Below are 19839 nucleotides of genomic sequence, written 5' to 3'. Positions count from 1 at the left end.
GCTCTTGGTGCTGCAGCCAGGAGTCAGTGCTGTGCCTCTGAGGTGGGAGAGCCAACTTCAGGACACTGGTCCACAAGAGGCCTCCCAGCTCCACATAATATCAAACGGCGAAAATCTCCCAGAGATCTCCATCTCAACGCCAGCACCCAGCTTCCCTCAACGACCAGCAAGCTACAGTGCTGGACATCCTATGCCAAACAACTAGCAAGACAGGAACACAACCCCACCCATTAGCAGAGAGGCTGCCCCAAATCATAATAAGTCTACAGACACCCCAAAACACACCACCAGACGTGGACCTGCCCACCAGAAAGACAAGATCCAGCCTCATCCACCAGAACACAGGCACTAGTCCCCTCCACCAGGAAGCCTACACAACCCACTGAACCAACCTTAGCCACTGGGGACAGACACAAAAAACAACAGGAACTACGAACCTTCAGCCTGCAAAAAGGAGACCCCAAACACAGTAAGATAAGCAAAATGAAAAGACAGAAAAACACACAGCAGATGAAGGAGCAAGATAAAAACCCACCAGACCTAACAAATGAAGAGGAAATAGGCAGTCTACCTGAAAAGGAATTCAGAATAATGATAGTAAAGATGATCCAAAATCTTGGAAATAGAATAGACAAAATGCAAGAATCAGTTAATAAGGACCTAGAAGAACTAAAGATGAAACAAACAATGATGAACAACACAATAAATGAAATGAAAAATACTCTAGATGGATCAATAGCAGAATAACTGAGGCAGAAGAACGGATAAGTGACCTGGAAGATAAAATAGTGGAAATAACTACTGCAGAGCAGAATAAAGAAAAAAGAATGAAAAGAACTGAGGACAGTCTCAGAGACCTCTGGGACAACATCAAACGCACCAACATTCGAATTATAGGGGTTCCAGAAGAAGAAGAGAAAAAGAAAGGGACTGAGAAAATATTTGAAGAGATTATAGTTGAAAACTTCCCTAATATGGGAAAGGAAATAGTTAATCAAGTCCAGGAAGCACAGAGAGTCCCATACAGGATAAATCCAAGGAGAAATACGCCAAGACACATATTAATCAAACTGTCAAAAATTAAATACAAAGAAAACATATTAAAAGCAGCAAGGGAAAAACAACAAATAACACACAAGGGAATCCCCATAAGGTTAACAGCTGATCTTTCAGCAGAAACTCTGCAAGCCAGAAGGGACTGGCAGGACATATTGAAACTGTTGAAGGAGAAAAACCTGCAACCAAGATTACTCTACCCAGCAAGGATCTCATTCAGATTTGATGGAGAAATTAAAACCTTTACAGACAAGGAAAAGCTGAGAGAGTTCAGCACCACCAAACCAGCTCTACAACAACTGCTAAAGGAACTTCTCTAGGCAAGAAACACAAAAGAAGGAAAAGACCTACAATAACGATCCCAAAACAATTAAGAAAACGGGAATGGGAACACACATCGATAATTACCTTAAATGTAAGTGGACTAAATGCTCCCACCAAAAGACACAGATTGGCGGAATGGATACAAAAACAAGACCCATATATTTGCTGTCTACAAGAGACCCACTTCAGACCTAGAGACACATACAGACTGAAAGTAAGGGGATGGAAAAAGGTATTTCATGCAAATGGAAACCAAAAGAAAGCTGGAGTAGCAATTCTCATATCAGAAAAAATAGACTTTAAAATAAAGACTATTAGAAGAGACAAAGAAGGACACTACATAATGATCAAGGGATCGATCCAAGAAGAAGATATAACAATTGTAAATATTTATGCACCCAACATAGGAGCACCTCAATACATAAGGCAAATACTAACAGCCGTAAAAGGGGAAATTGACAGTAACACATTCATAGTAGGGGACTTTAACACCCCACTTTCACCAATGGACAGATCATCCAAAATGAAAATAAATAAGGAAACACAAGCTTTAAATGATACATTAAATGAGATGGACTTAATTGATATTTATAGGACATTCCATCCAAAAAAAACAGCATACACATTTTTCTCAAGTGCTCATGGAACATTCTCCAGGATAGATCATATCTTGGGTCACAAATCAAGCCTTGGTAAATTTAAGAAAATTGAAATTGTATCAAGTATCTTTTCCGACCACAATGCTATGAGACTAGATATAAATTACACGAAAAGATCTGTAAAAAATACAAACACATGGAGGCTAAACAATACACTACTTAATAACTAAGTGATCACTGAAGAAATCAAAGAGGAAATCAAAAAATACCTACAAACAAATGACAATGGAGACACGACGACTCAAAATCTATGGGATGCAGCAAAAGCAGTTCTAAGAGGGAAGTTTATAGCAATACAATCCTACCTTAAGGAACAGGAAACATCTCGAATAAACAACCTAAAGCAATTAGAGAAAGAACAAAAAAACCCCAAAGTTAGCAGAAGGAAAGAAATCATAAAAATCAGATCAGAAATAAATGAAAAAGAAATGAAGGAAACGATAGCAAAGATCAATAAAACTAAAAGCTGGTTCTTTGAAAGGATAAACAAAATTGATAAACCATTAGCCAGACTCATCAAGAAAAAAAGGGAGAAGACTCAAATCAATAGAATTAGAAATGAAAAAGGAGAAGTAACAACTGACACTGCAGAAATACAAAAGATCATGAGAGATTACTACAAGCAACTCTATGCCAATAAAATGGACAACCTGGAAGAAATGGACAAATTCTTAGAAAGGCACAATCTGCCAAGACTGAATCAGGAAGAAATAGAAAATGTGAACAGACCAATCACAAGCACTGAAATTGAAACTGTGATTAAAAATTTTCCAACAAGCAAAAGCCCAGGACCAGATGGCTTCACAGGCAAATTCTATCAAACATTTAGAGAAGAGCTATCACCTATCCTTCTCAAACTCTTCCAAAATATAGCAGAGGGAGGAACACTCCCCAACTCATTCTATGAGGCCACCATCACCCTGATACCAAAACCAGACAAGGATGTCACAAAGAAAGAAAACTACAGGCCAATATCACTGATGAACATAGATGCAAAAATCTTCAACAAAATACTAGCAAACAGAATCCAACAGCACATTAAACGGATCATACACCATGATCAAGTGGGGTTTATTCCAGGAATGCAAGGATTCTTCAATATACACAAATCAATCAACGTGATACACCATATTAACAAATTGAAGGAGAAAAACCATATGATCATCTCAATAGATGCAGAGAAAGCTTTTGACAAAATTCAACACCCATTTATGATAAAAACCCTGCAGAAAGTAGGCATAGAGGGAACTTTCCTCAACATAATAAAGGCCATATATGACAAACCCACAGCCAACATCGTCCTCAATGGTGAAAAACTGAAAGCATTTCCACTAAGATCAGGAACAAGACAAGCTTGCCCACTCTCACCACTCTTATTCAACATAGTTTTGGAAGTTTTAGCCACAGCAATCAGAGAAGAAAAGGAAATAAAAGGAATCCAAATCGGAAAAGAAGAAGTAAAGCTGTCACTCTTTGCAGATGACATGATACTATACATAGAGAATCCTAAAGATGCTACCAGAAAACTACTAGAGCTAATCAATGAATTTGGTAAAGTAGCAGGATACAAAATTAATGCACAGAAACCTCTGGCATTCCTATACACTAAGGATGAAAAATCTGAAAGTGAAATCAAGAAAACACTCCCATTTACCATTGCAACAAAAAGAATAAAATATCTAGGAATAAACCTACCTAAGGAGACAAAAGACCTGTATGCAGAAAATTATAAGACACTGATGAAAGAAATTAAAGATGATACAAATAGATGGAGAGATATACCATGTTCTTGGATTGGAAGAATCAACACTGTGAAAATGACTCTACTACCCAAAGCAATCTACAGATTCAATGCAATCTCTATCAAACTACCACTGGCATTTTTCACAGAACTAGAACAAAAAATTTCACAATTTGTATGGAAACACAAAAGACCCCGAATAGCCAAAGCAATCTTGAGAACGAAAAATGGAGCTGGAGGAATCAGGCTTCCTGACTTCAGATTATACTACAAAGCTACAGTAATCAAGACAGTGTGGTACTGGCACAGAAACAGAAATATAGATCAATGGAACAGGATAGAAAGCCCAGAGATAAACCCATGCACATATGGTCACCTTATCTTTGACAAAGGAGGCAGGAATGTACAGTGGAGAAAGGACAGCCTCTTCAATAAGTGGTGCTGGGAAAACTGGACAGGTACATGTAAAAGTATGAGATTAGATCACTCCCTAACACCATACACAAAAATAAGCTCAAAATGGACCAAAGACCTAAATGTAAGGCCAGAAACTATCAAACTCTTAGAGGAAAACATAGGCAGAACACTCTATGACATAAATCACAGCAAGATCCTTTTTGACCCACCTCCTAGAGAAAAGGAAATAAAAACAAAAGTAAACAAATGGGACCTAATGAAACTTAAAAGCTTTTGCGCAGCAAAGGAAACCATAAACAAGACCAAAAGACAACCCTCAGAATGGGAGAAAATATTTGCAAATGAAGCAACTGACAAAGGATTAATCTCCAAAATTTATAAGCAGCTCATGCAGCTTAATAACAAAAAAACAAACAACCCAATCCAAAAATGGGCAGAAGACCTAAATAGACATTTCTCCAAAGAAGATATACAGGGTGCCAACAAACACATGAAAGAATGCTCAACATCACTAATCATTAGAGAAATGCAAATCAAAACTACAATGAGATATCATCTCACACCAGTCAGAATGGCCATCATCAAAAAATCTAGAAACAATAAATGCTGGAGAGGGTGTGGAGAAAAGGGAACCCTCTTACACTGTTGGTGGGAATGTAAATTGATACAGCCACTGTAGAGAACAGTATGGAGGTTCCTTAAAAAACTACAAATAGAACTACCATATGACCCAGCAATCCCACTACTGGGCATATACCCTGAGAAAACCATAATTCAAAAAGAGTTATGTACCAAAATGTTCATTGCAGCTCTATTTACAATAGCCCAGAGATGGAAACAACCTAAGTGTCCATCATCGGATGAATGGTTAAAGAAGATGTGGCACATATATACAATGGAATATTACTCAGCCATAAAAAGAAACGAAATTGAGCTATTTGTAATGAGGTGGATAGACCTAGAGTCTGTCATACAGAGTGAAGTAAGTCAGAAAGAGAGAGACAAATACCGTATGCTAACACATATATATGGAATTTAAGAAAAAAAATGTCATAAAAACCTAGGGGTGAAACAGGAATAAAGACACAGACTTACTAGAGAATGGACTTGAGGCTATGGGGAGGGGGAAGGGTAAACGGTGACAAAGCGAGAGAGAGGCATGGACATATATACACTAGCAAACGTAAGGTAGATAGCTAGTGGGAAGCAGCCGCATAGCACAGGGAGATCAGCTCGGTGCTTTGTGACCGCCTGGAGGGGTGGGATAGGGAGGGCGGGAGGGAGGGAGACGCAAGCGGGAAGAGATATGGGAACATATGTACATATATAACTGATTCATTTTGTTGTGAAGCTGAAACTAACATACCATTGTAAAGCAATTATACTCCAATAAAGATGTTAAAATAAAAAAAAAAGAAATATATCTCTTACACCTTTTGTCGAATTTGTATTGCTTGATTCAATACATTTTTCTTGAAGTTATACTATGTTGTTTTCACCAATTTAAATGACATCATTTGGAGTCTGGAATGCGAACAAGTCAGTTCTGTTCTAACCCTTGAACTCTTATGACTTTCTGAGTGGTCCTTTGACTTTATTAGTGCACTTTAATCATGAGAACAGTATTGACATGCTTCTAAAGGAAAATATGATTGTTGTATTTATGTCAAAGAACTAATTAAAGCCATAGTTTTTTTTCTTAGTTTCTGAGAAGGTCACATCCTATGTGCATTGTCAGCTGAAAAATAAAAGCAGCTCACCAGGAAATCACTAGAAAAAAAAATGTTCAGTCATCACTCTAAAAAGTGATATATCTTTCAACTGGCCGCAAGATAAAATCGAGTCTCTTTCAAGGCAAGAGGTTACACTTTCCAGCAAGATTCTAATTCCAAAGCAGTCATGTTTACGTAGGAGAAAAATCATGTAAGCCCCAATTTTTCAAGTGTCTAAGGTGCGTGCATCTTTCTCCAAAGCCTCATATCGCACATGATTACTATGATATTGGTAGGAGACCAGTTGAATCCCTATTGGAAAACCATATGCAATAAAGTTAAGTAAATTATCTACAACAAGTTGCTAATCCAAAAGCAGCAGACAGGGAAATATACAGCACACTTTCTTTTCACAAACTTAAACTATGAGTGTCTCAAGGGGACATGTCCTAATCCCTTTTATATTTCCCTCCTTACACATAGTAGGTGATTAATAGTTGTTTGCTGATTTATTTATTTATTTATCTGGCTGCACCAGGTCTTCATTGCAGCACTCAGGATCTACTTCCCCGACCAGGGATCAAACCTGGGCCCCCTGCATTGGGAGCGTGTAGTCTTAACCACTGGACCACCAGGGAAGTCCTGGCGTTTGCTGATTTAATTCAGAGTCAGAATGATTACAATCAGCAGTGACCAGGAGGTAGCTATGGCCTGAATCATCCAGACCAAAAAGTCCAGGACTGCCTCTAGGTTTGAGCCTATTGTGTACTGGGGGTGGGGGAGGGGAACATTCACATTGTAGACAGTACAGATCTGTGGATTTATTATGACAAAAGCAGCATGTTACGGCATTTTCCTACAGAAGTGTCTAGCAGGTGCCTATTAGTAATTTACAGGAAGGCACCATCATCTCCATCGTATGGGTTAGCAAGGCCCTGGACAGAGGAATTGATGGATGGGCATTCAACCTTGAAGAGATCTTGAATCTTTAAATCACTGCAAGTGGGAGGAACAGCAAGAGGAATCCTGCTGAATAAGCAGTTGTTACACTTGCTGTGATAAGTTTAGGAGTCAATCAATATGCATCCTCTCGTGGGGTACATAATAGAAACCTGTGCTCCTCCCTCTCCCTGGCTCACATCCCAGTCAGTGGACTCTGCCACTTGCCTCTAGAAGGAGGGGGTAGGTGAGAGAGTGGGATGTTAATGACGCTCAGAACCACAGCAGCTGGGTCACGGCCCAGGAAAGCCACATCAGCCGGGCAGGCGCTGGTTAACAGCCTTCAGCTCAGGCCCTGAGGTCGCACCCGCATCAGAGTGGGGAGGGAAGAAGGGCTCTTGACAGAACAGCTGGGGAACAGTCAGATTAGATCATTTCATGGCTTAAAGCAGTGGTTCTTAATGGGGTGATATATCTCAGGGGGCATTCTGGTAATTTGAAGAAGGGCTTTTGGTCAGCACGATGATTATAGGAACACTGTCCACATGTGGTGGATAAACTGGGGATACTAAATGACCTGCAATTTGACAGTCCCAGACAACGAAGAATTTTCCCAAGTCTGGCATGACGTTTGAATGTTCCACTAGGTATTCACATACTGGAAAAACCTCTTTATCATTATCCAAGCCTAGAACCTACCTCTGTTTTTACATATAACATGAAGTAGGTTTTTTGTTTGTTTGTTTTTTATCCTTTTTCTTTTCCCATTTAGGTTTTTACATAATACTGAGCAGAGTTCCCTGTGCTACACACAGTAGTTCCTTGTTGGTTATCCATTTTAAATACAGCAGTGTGTACATGTCAATCCCCAATTCCCTAACTAACCCTCCCTCCACCCTTCCCTCTGGTAGCCATAAGTTCCTCCTCTAAGCCTGTGAGTCTGTTTCTGTTTTGTAAATAAGTTCATTTGTATCATTTCTTTTTAGATTCCGCATATAAGTGATATCAGACAGTATTTCTCTTTCTCTGTCTGACTTACTTCACTCAGTATGACAAACTCTAGGTCCATCCAACATGAAGTAGGTTTTGCTTTGTTTTAATAGAAACACTGATTTTTCCAAGAGTACAACTACCATGCAAATCAGTACTTTGTTTTGCTTGGAAATATATCAAAAGTTGTTCATCACTGTGGAGAATCACTCCACTTGCTGGCTTTGTACTGCACACACCTGTGTTAGTTTGTACTTAAAACTGTCTCATGTAAAAATGTAACAGAAGACATTTGAGACTCCCTTTTGCAGAATTTAGTAGATTCTTAAGCAGATTTAGATCCAAATATTATTGAAATATGGATATATATTAAATGCATAAACATCATGGAATTTCCTTAATAAAAGTTTTTCTTAATATTTACAATTTTACTATCAATTATTTATAATTTTTTAGAACAATGATAAGAAACCTAGTATTGCAATTATACATTTAGGGTTGCCTGGATTCTTTTCCATCTTACTCTACAAGGACCTTCAATGTCTGCCCTTGAATGACTGTTCTTCTTCCAGTCTATCTTTTACCCTCCAACACTATTGAAGTATATCGTCCCCAAAGTTGTTCTCACGTACCAGAGATGGAATTTATAAAAAAAAAAAAAAAAAACTCACCATGTGGCAGGATTTCAAAATAGGAAGGTTTCCATAAAACTCTGTCCCTCCTCAGTTCATCTCATAACAAAAGCAACAATTGATGCTACGTTTATGAATAAGTCCCAGCGTATTAGGGAGATGGTGTCACACTTCCTCATTTTCTCCACTATATTAGTATGTAGTTTATCTTGGCATGTTATCCCTACTTCAGTTAAGGTTACCTCCTGCTTTCTCTTATCACAGACAAATGACTCTGGTCTGCTACTGTGTATCCTCACACTAGTTCCTCCTTCAGCGTCCTGCCCAGCTACTATTGCTCTTTCATTCTCCCTTATATCTTGTATATTGGGTGTTATCTTATCTGTTTCCTTCTCTTAAAGCCTGACTCATTTATCAAGCATAGGTGCAACCATCTGACCAATTCACTATGTCTTTTAGTGAAATTGTTCCTTACCATTTCAATGTTGAAATAAATTTTATATTATTACATTTATTTCTCCATTATAGTTGTGGTAGTATATTACTTTTTTAAAGTTATAACTATAGGTAGGTCTTATTATTTATGAATTTTATTTCGGGACCTATTTAAAAGAATTTTTAATTTTTTTTAATTTTTGGCGGTGTTGGGTCTTCGTTGCTGCGCGTGGGCTTTCTCTAGTTGCAGTGAGCGGGGGCTACTCTTCGTTGCGGTGCGCGGGCTTCTCATTGCGGTGGCTTCTCTTGTTGTGGAGCGTGGGCTCTAGGCGCGCGGGCTCAGTAGTTGTGGCTCGTGGGCTCTAGAGCGCAGGCTCATTAGTTGTGCCACAGGGGCTTAGTTGCTCCGCGGCATGTGGGATCCTCCCAGACCAGGGATCGAACCTGTGTCAAGGTATCTCTTTGCATGTGTTGATAAGCATTGGAAGAAGAAGATCTGGTAGGGAGAGGAAGAGAGGTTAGAACTAGAGATGACAGTTTATCAACCCTCTAAATTTAAGGATGTCTGAGCCAGGGACCAGGGATACTACTAGGATTTTCCATGACTTAGTACTACTTTCTCAGTAAACAGAGCTGTGACTCGGCCCTGGATGATTACATGTGACAGAAATTCCTCCAAGCTGACAATACAGAGGACACTTTCTGTGGTTTCAGAGTTGATACAGAGTGTCTTCTATTTTTATCTTCCTTAGATCATCTGAGTCAGTTTCTAGGAAGGTAGGCAGCTGGACACGCATTCTTTTTTTTTTTTTTTTCTGCAGTATGCAGGCCTCTCACTGTTGTGGCCTCTCCCGTTGCGGAGCACAGGCTCCGGACACGCAGGCTTAGCGGCCATGGCTCACGGCCCCAGCCACTCTGTGGCATGTGGGATCTTCCCGGACCGGGGCACAAACCCGTGTCCCCTGCATCAGCAGGTGGACTCTCAACCACTGCGCCAGTAGGGAAGCCCCTGGACATCCATTCTTTTGCCTCTCTCTTTCCCAGTATTCTCCCAACAGATCCAGATTTTGTGTGTGCAGGGCAAATTCCCAAACAACTGCATCCAAAGAGTTTCAGATCTCTTCCAAACCCAAATTAACAGATTTTTAGAGCACTTTAACTATTCTTCTATTATTTTTTCATTAAAATGCTATGCATAAGCAAAAGGAGGTGAGTCCTAAAGTGAGATATTTGCAAGTGGTGTGATGGTGGGCACACCAATGAATAGCTTTAAACCTTAGATTCCTCAGTGCTAAAATAGGAATATTAAAGCTTACCTTGCAAATAAGTTATGGGAAGCAACTTCTACAATGTCAGGGATGTAGTGGGTATCCAACAAATAGTAGATGTCATTACCAAAATGTTCTGTGACAGTACTTAATTTTCACTGAAAGATTTGTGGCACTAGATGAAAACAAATATTTGGTAAAACCATCTTAAAAACAGAAGAGTCCTGGGACTTCCCTGGCGGTCCAGTGGTTAAGCCGCCACACTTCCACTGCAGCTGAGACGGGTTCAATCCCTGGTCGGGGACCTAAGATCCCACATTGTCAAACCCAGTGGCTTTCAATTTTTTTTTTCTTATCATGACTCACAATAAATAATACACTTATATCATAATATATTTCATGCATGAAAACTAAAATAAATACTACATGGAACATTCCTACTCTTACTACATGTGAAGGATGCTGATGTTTTCTATTCTATGCATTCTTTTTAAAAAAATGTGTTTAGAAGGAAGTCTGCCTAATTCATTGACGTCAGAGGAAGTCAAGCAGCCACGGACAACTCAAAAGGAAGTTATTGCTCGCCAGAGGCTTAACATGAATGTAAACCCCAACCTTAGCTACATTCACTGGGTTTTACTACCAGAATAAAAGTTCTAAATCATACTTTACAACTGCTTGTCATATAACATTTGAGCAAGCTTGGAGGAGTCCCATTGACAGGGACTTGTCTCTGGCTGAGTCATTAAACATGGCATATGCCCCAACATCTCTATTTGCATCCACCAGGAGAGTGTTAGTGATTTTTCTGTTTTAAGCAGTGAAGGATTTGCCTTTGCATTCAAGGTGATTTCTGAGCCCTCTAATTGCCAATAGGTTTGGTGCGATAAGTACGCACTTAGTGAAGTCACATTATAAAATGAGTTGCTCAAATATTTAATCAGCTGTGCATAAAGCCCAGCCACATGGTTCCTTCTGTATAGCATTCTATCCACTATGGCGAGGAGTTGCTATGGGTTACAGCTCTCCTGTCAAACATGAAAAAGCTGGATTTGGGAGGTGAGTTCCAGCAATGGCTTCCTCTTATCTGAAGAAAGATTCGCAGGTAAGACTCTTAGGCCAAGAGTACAAAAGTCATGGATTCTTGTCACACATATCCTTAATAGTTTTCTGGGAATCATCAGTTTCTTCCTCAGCTTCATTCATTCAGAGGGAAGAGCATATATTCTGCACCAAGCATGTGCTGAGAGCTTGCATAAAGGTTAAAATAATTTCTCCAAGGATATCTAGTTAGCCAGTGAAAGAACTGAGATTCTAAGTCTGTCTTGCTTATTTTGAGTCCCCATTATGTGGCCAGGCATTGTTGGGGAACATGCAATATAAAAAGAACTTTTGAAGGACCTTGAAAGTCTAGTGGAGGAGGAGGTAGGTCCATAAACACACTGACATAGACTAAAAAAAGAGCTCTCATGAATGGAATGAGCAAAGTAGTGTGGGAGATCAAAAGGCTGAATGACTAATTCTGTCGTGAGTTTTTGTGCTCTCTCTCTTTCTCTTTCTCTCTTTCTCTCTCTATTTATATATAGGGATTCTGGGTGTCGTGGGAGGTTTGAGAAGCAAGATTAATAAAAATTACCAGCCAGGGCTTCCCTGGTGGTGCAGTGGTTAAGAGTCCGCCTGCCGATGCAGGGGACACGGGTTCGTGCCCCGGTCTGGGAAGATCCCACGTGCCGCGGAGCGGCTTGGGCCCATGAGCCATGGCCGCTGAGCCTGCGCGTCTGGAGCCTGTGCTCCTCAACGGGAGAGGCCCGCGTACCGCAAAAAAAAAAAAAAAAAAAGTGAAAAATTACAAGCCAGACTCCTATTGAATATGAACTTTATTTTTTAGTAATGAAATCCTAGTATTTCCGAGCCTTGCCTCATAAGAAGGGCCCTCCCAACTCAAACATTCTACGTATTAAATGTGACTCGAATAGATGGGTCACTGGGTTAAGGTTTATGAAACTTTTTTGCTATAAAGAGACTGGCTTGTCTTGCCCTTGGCTGGGCTCATTCTTTACCCTTAAAGGTTAAGAAGCTGGATGTCTTCCCCTTTTTAAGAGAATCAAATTCAGTTTTTTATTCACCCAGTGTTGCAATCCCTTGGACACTTTTAATACTTCATCAGACCTCACACCTACATCTCTTTCCCAAAAGTTTCAACAAAAGACTAATTGAATATCATGAATTCTGACTGAGTCTCATGCCCATCCCAGAGCCAAAGGTGGTGGCCAGGAGGTCTTGGATATGGGACAGGTGCTCCAACCCTGAATTTTGGAGGTAGGTCCCATTCCACTATACAGACTAATAAAGGGAGAAGAGAGGAAAGACCAAAAATACTGTCACTAGACATAGGGTGAATAGATGTTGGGCTACCCTAAAATAACTGCCATGAGTATAGAAGAACCTACCCAGGAATTGTAGAAATCTTGGGGAGGGCATTATATTTTTTAACAAAGCCTGGAATAGGAATTTGAGCTAAGTCTTACAGAGATCTTAAGAGGCAGGGGAGTATCATCTAATACGTAGTTTGCATCGGGGAAAAGAATGAGATAAGAGTAGATCTACCGTGAAGCTAATGAAGCTTAAACTTTCATATTTGACAGCAATCCTAAAAATGTTATATGACACTACCATTAATGAACCATGACGCTGAAACAAACTTTTCTAAGCCATCAGTAATAAAATATTTAAATCACCCATACTAAAGGAAAGATTATCTTTCTTTCCTCACTATAAAAAAATTACACTATTAAATTATTGTAATATAAAGAGGTGATCAAATAGTATGTAGGCTAAAACATGGGGAAAGTACTTTCAAGTGTGTCAGATGTTGATTAAATAAAATGTGCTGTTTACCTGGATTTTGTGATGTTTGTGGTATTTGTCAGGTCTTTCCAGTTTGTAATTTGTGATGACTTCTTTTCTCATTCTAATTAAATGTTCACATTAGTACTTATGTATTTGTAATTATTGTTCATTTTCCTAAAGAGAGCACCAAAATCGTGTAAGCTACAGATCCCACAGGACCTGAATCTATTCCTGGATTCTTCCTTCGGCAGGGCCCAGAGGGTGGCTCAGAGCTGCAAGCTCACTTCCAGGTGTCTCAGCAATTTCTGGCCAGACATCCTCACACCACAAACCCAAGGAGGAGAAAGTGTCTGTGGCCCTGCATTCCCAGCTTAATTCCCAAGGTCACTCTTCTTGGACAAGTGTAATTGCCCTCCCTCCCCTTGAACCAACCATCATATGGGGAAGGGATACGTTGACTGGTTTAAGCCAATCACAGCCCATTCCTGGGTTGGGGGTGAAGTCAATCCCACCCAAACCACACAAATAAGAATAGAGACAGAGGGGTAATTTTCCAAAGGAACTAGGTGTCCTGGTACCAGGGAGGAAGGGACTAAATGCTGGACAGAAAGCAATAAGTATCCCAGAGCTGGGACTTTCCGTGGGAGTGAAATTTAAGAGGGCACCAAAAATTCAGCAAGTTAAATAATATTTTAATGCACTATTTTTTTTTTTTTTTGCGGTAGGCGGGCCTCTCACTGTTGTGGCCTCTCCCGTTGCGGAGCACAGGCTCCGGACGTGCAGGCTCAGCGGCCATGGCTCACGGGCCCAGCCGCTCCGCAGCATGAGGGATCTTCCTGGACTGGGGCACGAACCCGTGTCCCTTACATTGGCAGGCGGACTCTCAACCACTGCACCACCAGGGAAGCCCTAATGCACTGTTTTTAAAAACTGAACTAGCAAACTGCAGCCTGAAAGCTGGTTGCCTTTTTCTAAAAAAATATGGAAGTCTTCACAAATTTGTGTGTCATCCTTGCACAGGGGCCAGGCTAACCTTCTCTGTATTGTTTCAATCTGAGTATACGTGCTGCCAAAGTGAGCACCTGGCTGCCTGTTTTTATTACAGTGGCTGGGCTACCTCCTTTGGGAGTTAGGCTCTGCCTCACGACTGCCTGCAAAATCGTTGATGTTCAAGAAGAAACTATCTGGTCCCTGAGGCTTCTTGGAACCCAGGAATTGTGAGATGCTCTTTTCCTATGACAACTCTAAATTGGCCTCCTGATTCAGAGAGGTGTGGGAAAGCAGAGGATGCCCTATTTCCCTAACAATTAAGATCAAACTCCATATTAACAGCACAAGCCATTCACTAGATTTTGAAGAAAGAATGCTGGGGGGCCTTGGATTCAAGCTAAGCCTCTGCCTAATATCTCTAGCCCCTCACTCAGGCTCCTCCACCCCAAGCTGACGAGGGCAGGCTCAGCCAGCTTGCTGGCAATACGACATGAAATCTGCTGGGAACAAATGGAGGAAGAGGCAGACCCTATCCACTTTGCTGCCAGACCAAGGCAGGCCTTCCTATTCTGTGTGGGCATGTTATGGCTTCAGTTACTGAGCCAGGCTTTATCCTCTGTGACAACTCATAAAAAATCAACACAGTCTTCAATGCTGTCAGAAGCCTGTGCCTAGAAACAGCTAGTGTTGATGAAAGGGAGAAAGGCATCTTTCCTTCTAATCGCATGTGTGACTAGAAAGCCAGTATTTCATTAACAGGACCACAGGTAACCAGTAGAAGTGACTAGTAACCACAGGGAAGCCAAACATGTCACTTTAAATAACAATCTCTATTTACTTCTAAGAAACATTCCTGGAAACGTCAATAAGAGCCATTTGTCAGCTCTGTGACCCTGGTGAGTCAACTGGACACTTAACATTTGGGTGCTCGGTCTCTCCAGGTGTGAGGTGAGGGACAGGACTTGAGTGATCATCTCTGAGGTCCTTTCCAGCTCTGGCATGCTACAGTCCTACCAGATGGGGGGTCATTTCCCTTCCCTCCCTTCCCAAGCAGTGGTAGGCAGCCCCATAACAGCTGTGGCGCCAGAGGACTAGGGCAGGAAACATGGTCAGGGCATAAAACCTGTATATACTGGCAAGTAGGACTGATGTGCAAAATAAATTTGCACTGTCACCTACTATTAGAACTTAGTTTAAAATAATCTCAGGGGGACTTCTCTGGTGGCGCAGTGGATAATACTCCACGTTCCCAATGCAGGGGGCCCAGGTTCGATCCCTGGTCAGGGAACTAGATTCCACATGCATATGCCGCAACTAAGAATTCACATGCCACAACTAAGGAACCCATGTGCTGCAACTAAGGAGCTGGTGAGTTGCAACTAAGACCCGGTGCAACCAAATAAATAAATAATAAAAAGTATAAAATAAAATAATCTCAGGAATGTATTACATTCCCAAATAATTTTTTCTCTACACACTTGTGATAGTTTGGGTCCTCTGAGAAGCAGATGCCAAGAGGGGAGGGAAACACCTGTGAGGGAAAAGGAGCAGGGGGAACTGGGGGAGGTGGAGAGAACCTCCAGGACCCAATGCAGGTCTGTCAGCTGGGAAGGGAGAGGGGGACACAGAAAGGCTGGGGAGGAAGGGTCTCAAACCTACAGCACCATTCTAAGAATGTTTCAGATAGACTGAAATCATTTTCTTAGGGCTGCCAGAACAAAACACCGTGGACTGGGTGGCTTAAAGAATGGAAATTTTCCCACAGTTCTGGAGGCTACAAGTCTGAGATCGAGGTGTTGGCAGGATTGGTTTTATTCCGAGGGCTTTCTTCTTGGCTTGTAGATGGCTGTCCTCTCCCTGTGTCTGCACTTCATCTTCCGTCTGTATAGTCCTGTACCCTAATCTCCTCTTCTGATAAGAACACCAGTCATATTGGGTTAGGGCCCACCATCATGATCTCATTTTAATTTAATTACCTCTTAACAAGTCACATTCTGAGGTACTGGGGTTAGGACTTCAACACATGAATTTGGGGGGACACAATTCACTCTGCAACAGACAGGTAGGGTGTCCTCAAGCCAAAGTTGCCCATTAGAGGAGCCATGCGTCTCACAGCCACGGGACTCCATGAATATCCCCGCCATGTTCTGTCCTTGGCTGGAAGCAGCCCACAGGAAGCTTGGCCTTGTGCAAACACCATGGTGGATTCAAAGAGGCTGCAGCTGGGGCCATCAGTTAAATATCTCCCTGCTGGCAGGAGATCTGTGGCGCATTTCCATGGTCACCACGACCTTCAATCTTCATTTACTAAATGGCTCAAGAAAAATAAATTGACCACCTATTAGGTACTAGGTGAGTGAGTCTCAACCCTGATTACATGCCAACAAAATTAGCAGTGGAGATTTTGTTTTCCAGTACATTTTTCTGGGCCCCATCTCTGCAGGGGGTCACTGAGCTTGAGAGCTGGTGTGCCAGGGGCTTGGGTGGGGAGGGTGGTGAATAGGACAGCCTTTGCCCACTAGGAGCTCCGGGCCAGTGGATGAAAGTGACATCTTTAAAAACTTCGCGCACAGAATAGCAGCCACATTACCATGCCCTGGTTAAATCAGTAACTAGAATCAGATAGATGCAAGAAAGACTTGTTATGACTTATCAATCAGTAACAAATATAAAGTCCCACGAGGATAAGTTCAGCCACTCACGCTCATCCTGCTTTCTCCCTCAGTTCTCCTTTGCCGGGAGCTTAATCTATACTTCTTCCAGCTGAAACCAGGAGAAATGACTCAACTCAGATTGCCGTGTGATTCCCTGCAAAGGCGAAACCCCAGTACCAACATGTTCATTCCTACAGTGCGTCCCCAGCTGCCCTCCAGCTTCATCTGGTAGCTACCACCTTGGCCGTGTTCACAAATCTCCAATGTCATGGAAGCACATTCCCCTCGTAGTTACAGCAAAGGGAAGAAAGGCTACAGGCTCTAGCCTCTGCCCTGACGTGGAACGTGAAGGAAACACCAGGCTTTTCAGTCCCGTTTTGCTTTTTACCAGGCAGACCCCTTGGAGCAAATTATTTGCTCTCTCAACATCTCAATTTCCTCACCTGTAATTTGGAAGTAATAGTAACTACCTTGCAAAGTTGTTGTTGTGAGGATTAAAGAGATCACACAGGTAGGAATGTCTCCTACCACAGTGAGTTCATAGTTGGTACTTTATGAATAATACTGAGCCCCCCACCTAAATCATCAGAAAATTATTTTCTCTAGAGTTAGAACAAAAATTCTCTTGTCAAAACCACTGGGGAAATCAGAAAACTCCAGTTTCCACTGTCCTTGAAATTCTCCCCTTTTTACCCCATTTATATAGCTGGGAGATTCCACAGCAGCCAAAACCTACTCTCCGGGAAGGTCCTAATGTTGATATTTTCAACCTCATGTGAATTTCTACTTCTCTGGACATTCCTTCCAGAAGCATGGCAATGATAACTATTCAGCCTCATCAGAGAAAAGAAAGGCTTTACCTCTTGGTAAAGAAAACCACATCAATAGCAAGGACCTTTCTGGTGGCCTCAGATCACACCAGATAGGTGTCCCCCTCATACAAGGGTGGCCGCAGCTGGAATGGCAGTAGAAATAGGAAGGGTCATCACCCCAGGGGACTGCAAACATTTCCAGCAGGAAACATCTCTCTTCTTTCAAACTAAATCTTACCCTAGATACTGATACTTGTGAAACAGAAATGTATCCTATTTCATTAATATAAAAAATTTCAGTGAAAATGTATAACCTTTGCTCATTATAACCCAAAAATGTATGAACAGGAGACTGTGTTGAAATTAGGACATTAGATGACAGTTACATTTTCTATCATCTTCAGTAACTTGTTGTTTGGGTTGCTCAGTATCAAGGAAACCCTGCTGCACACTGTTAATGGTCCCAGGCTCTTAACAGCTCTTCTGGCAATCTTGGGAGACCCTTTGAGAAAACTGTCCCTAAAGCTTGAAGACATAAATACCTATATAGCAAAAAGCACCCAGAAAGCACAATCATTGCTTAAATTATCTATAACATAATATTTTCCCATTGCCACATGTTTGCAATTCACTAGTTATCCCACAAGTGAGAATTACTCTGTAATGATGCATCTGAGCTCGGCCCAGCCTTGAATCCAGCACGGTCCATGGGGCTGTGCTAAGACACATACATAGCCTTGACTTTCACACAAGACCAGTGAGGAGTGGCTGGTCAATACACAATTCCAGGTCAGTACACATCGACAAGAGATTTAAATATATGCACAGCCGAGGGGACTTCCCTGGTGGAGCAGTGGTTAAGGATCCACCTGCCAATGCAGGAGACACGGGTTCAATCCCTGGTCTGGGAAGATCCCACATGCTGCAGAGCAACTAAGCCCATGCACCACAACTACTGAGCCTGCGCTCTAGAGTGCATGAGTTACAACTACTGAGCCTGCACACCACAGCTACTGAACCCCACGCGTCTAGAGCCCATGCTCTGCAACAAGAGAAGCCACCGCAATGGGAAGCCCGTGCACCACAGGGAAGAGTAGCCCCCCTGCTAGCAGCAACTAGAGAAAGTCCGTGCACAGCAACAAAGACCCAACACAGCCAAAATATATATATATATATACGCACAGCGGAGATGTTCCAACAAGATTTTTCCAAGGCCACAGAAGAAGTTCACATGGAACTATAAATTAATGCGCTCATAACTCCTATGGTTAAAATTACAATAAATCTGTTTGATTATCTTTTATTACTGTTTAAAGGCACTTTCATTTTTTAATGAAATTTGACTCAAGAGTTTGCAGAAGCATCTCTGCAGGACCCCAATCCCGGCCCAAGCTGAGCCCAATACAGTTGGAGGAACCAGGCCCAGAGAAGCGCAGGGTGTTGCCCGGCTCATACAGCCCATTAGTGGCACAACTACGATGAGAACCTGAAATTTCAGCCTCCTTGGCGGTCAGTGCTCTTAGCACGACACCAGAGTCCTGGGAGGCTCCCTGTGTCCCACAGTAAGGCCAGCGGTAGACAACAGCATATAGCCAAGCGTGAAATCCTTTCCCACAGGGGAGAGAAAATTCTCGAAATGACCAGTGGCTTTTATGACTCAGCCTGTGCTGTGGAGTATTGGAAAAAGCATCGTTTGTTTGGTTTGGTTTTTTTTTTTTTTTTTGCGGTACGCGGGCCTCTCACTGCTGTGGCCTCTCCCGTTGCGGAGCGCAGGCTCAGTGGCCGTGGCTGACGGGTACAGCCGCTCCGCGGCATGTGGGATCTTCCCGGACCGGGGCACGAACCCGTGTCCCCTGCATCGGCAGGCGGACTCTCAACCACTGCGCCACCAGAGAAGCCCTGGTTTAGTTTTTGAGAAAGAGAGGGAGCCAAGCTACATCACGCCAAGGTGTGGTCATGCTGGGTCTGCGCGGGGCCCCTCAGTAAATGTGGGGAGGGGATGCAACCACTGTGGACTGGAGCGGAAGGTGGGGGGTGGGGGCGGGCTTTGAGTTTGGGCCAACAGAAGGGCAAGCCCAGGAGGCCTGGGGCAGCAATCTCTCCATCTGCCAGACAGTTGCAACAGCTATTCTAAGCACTGGCCTGAGGCCAGCCTTGATTGATTTCAGCAATAAAATAACATGTTCCAAAGCTCATCTGTTTTGGACCATAAATGACAAAGAGAGCTATTACAGAATGTCACATTTGTCCCTCTGTTTGGGACACATCTCTGTATTAATACTTGTTTGGCCTCTACAAGTGATTCATGTGGGGCAGCAGAATGACTAAGTCACTGTCAGAATAATTTACTCACATCTCTC

At 42.1% G+C, this 19839-nt stretch overlaps 1 non-coding gene across 1 annotated transcript; it reads right to left on the bottom strand.

Annotated features, from left to right (window-relative positions):
- Positions 1 to 13998: 13998 nt before the first annotated feature.
- On the bottom strand, positions 13999 to 14105 carry LOC132596900 (U6 spliceosomal RNA). The gene has a single exon (XR_009563221.1). It is a non-coding gene; the product is annotated as a U6 spliceosomal RNA (small nuclear RNA).
- Positions 14106 to 19839: the final 5734 nt, after the last annotated feature.

Source organism: Globicephala melas, chromosome 2 (assembly GCF_963455315.2).
Source record: "Globicephala melas chromosome 2, mGloMel1.2, whole genome shotgun sequence".
Taxonomy (NCBI): Eukaryota; Metazoa; Chordata; class Mammalia; order Artiodactyla; family Delphinidae; genus Globicephala; species Globicephala melas.
This window is presented reverse-complemented; position numbering and strand designations above follow the sequence as displayed.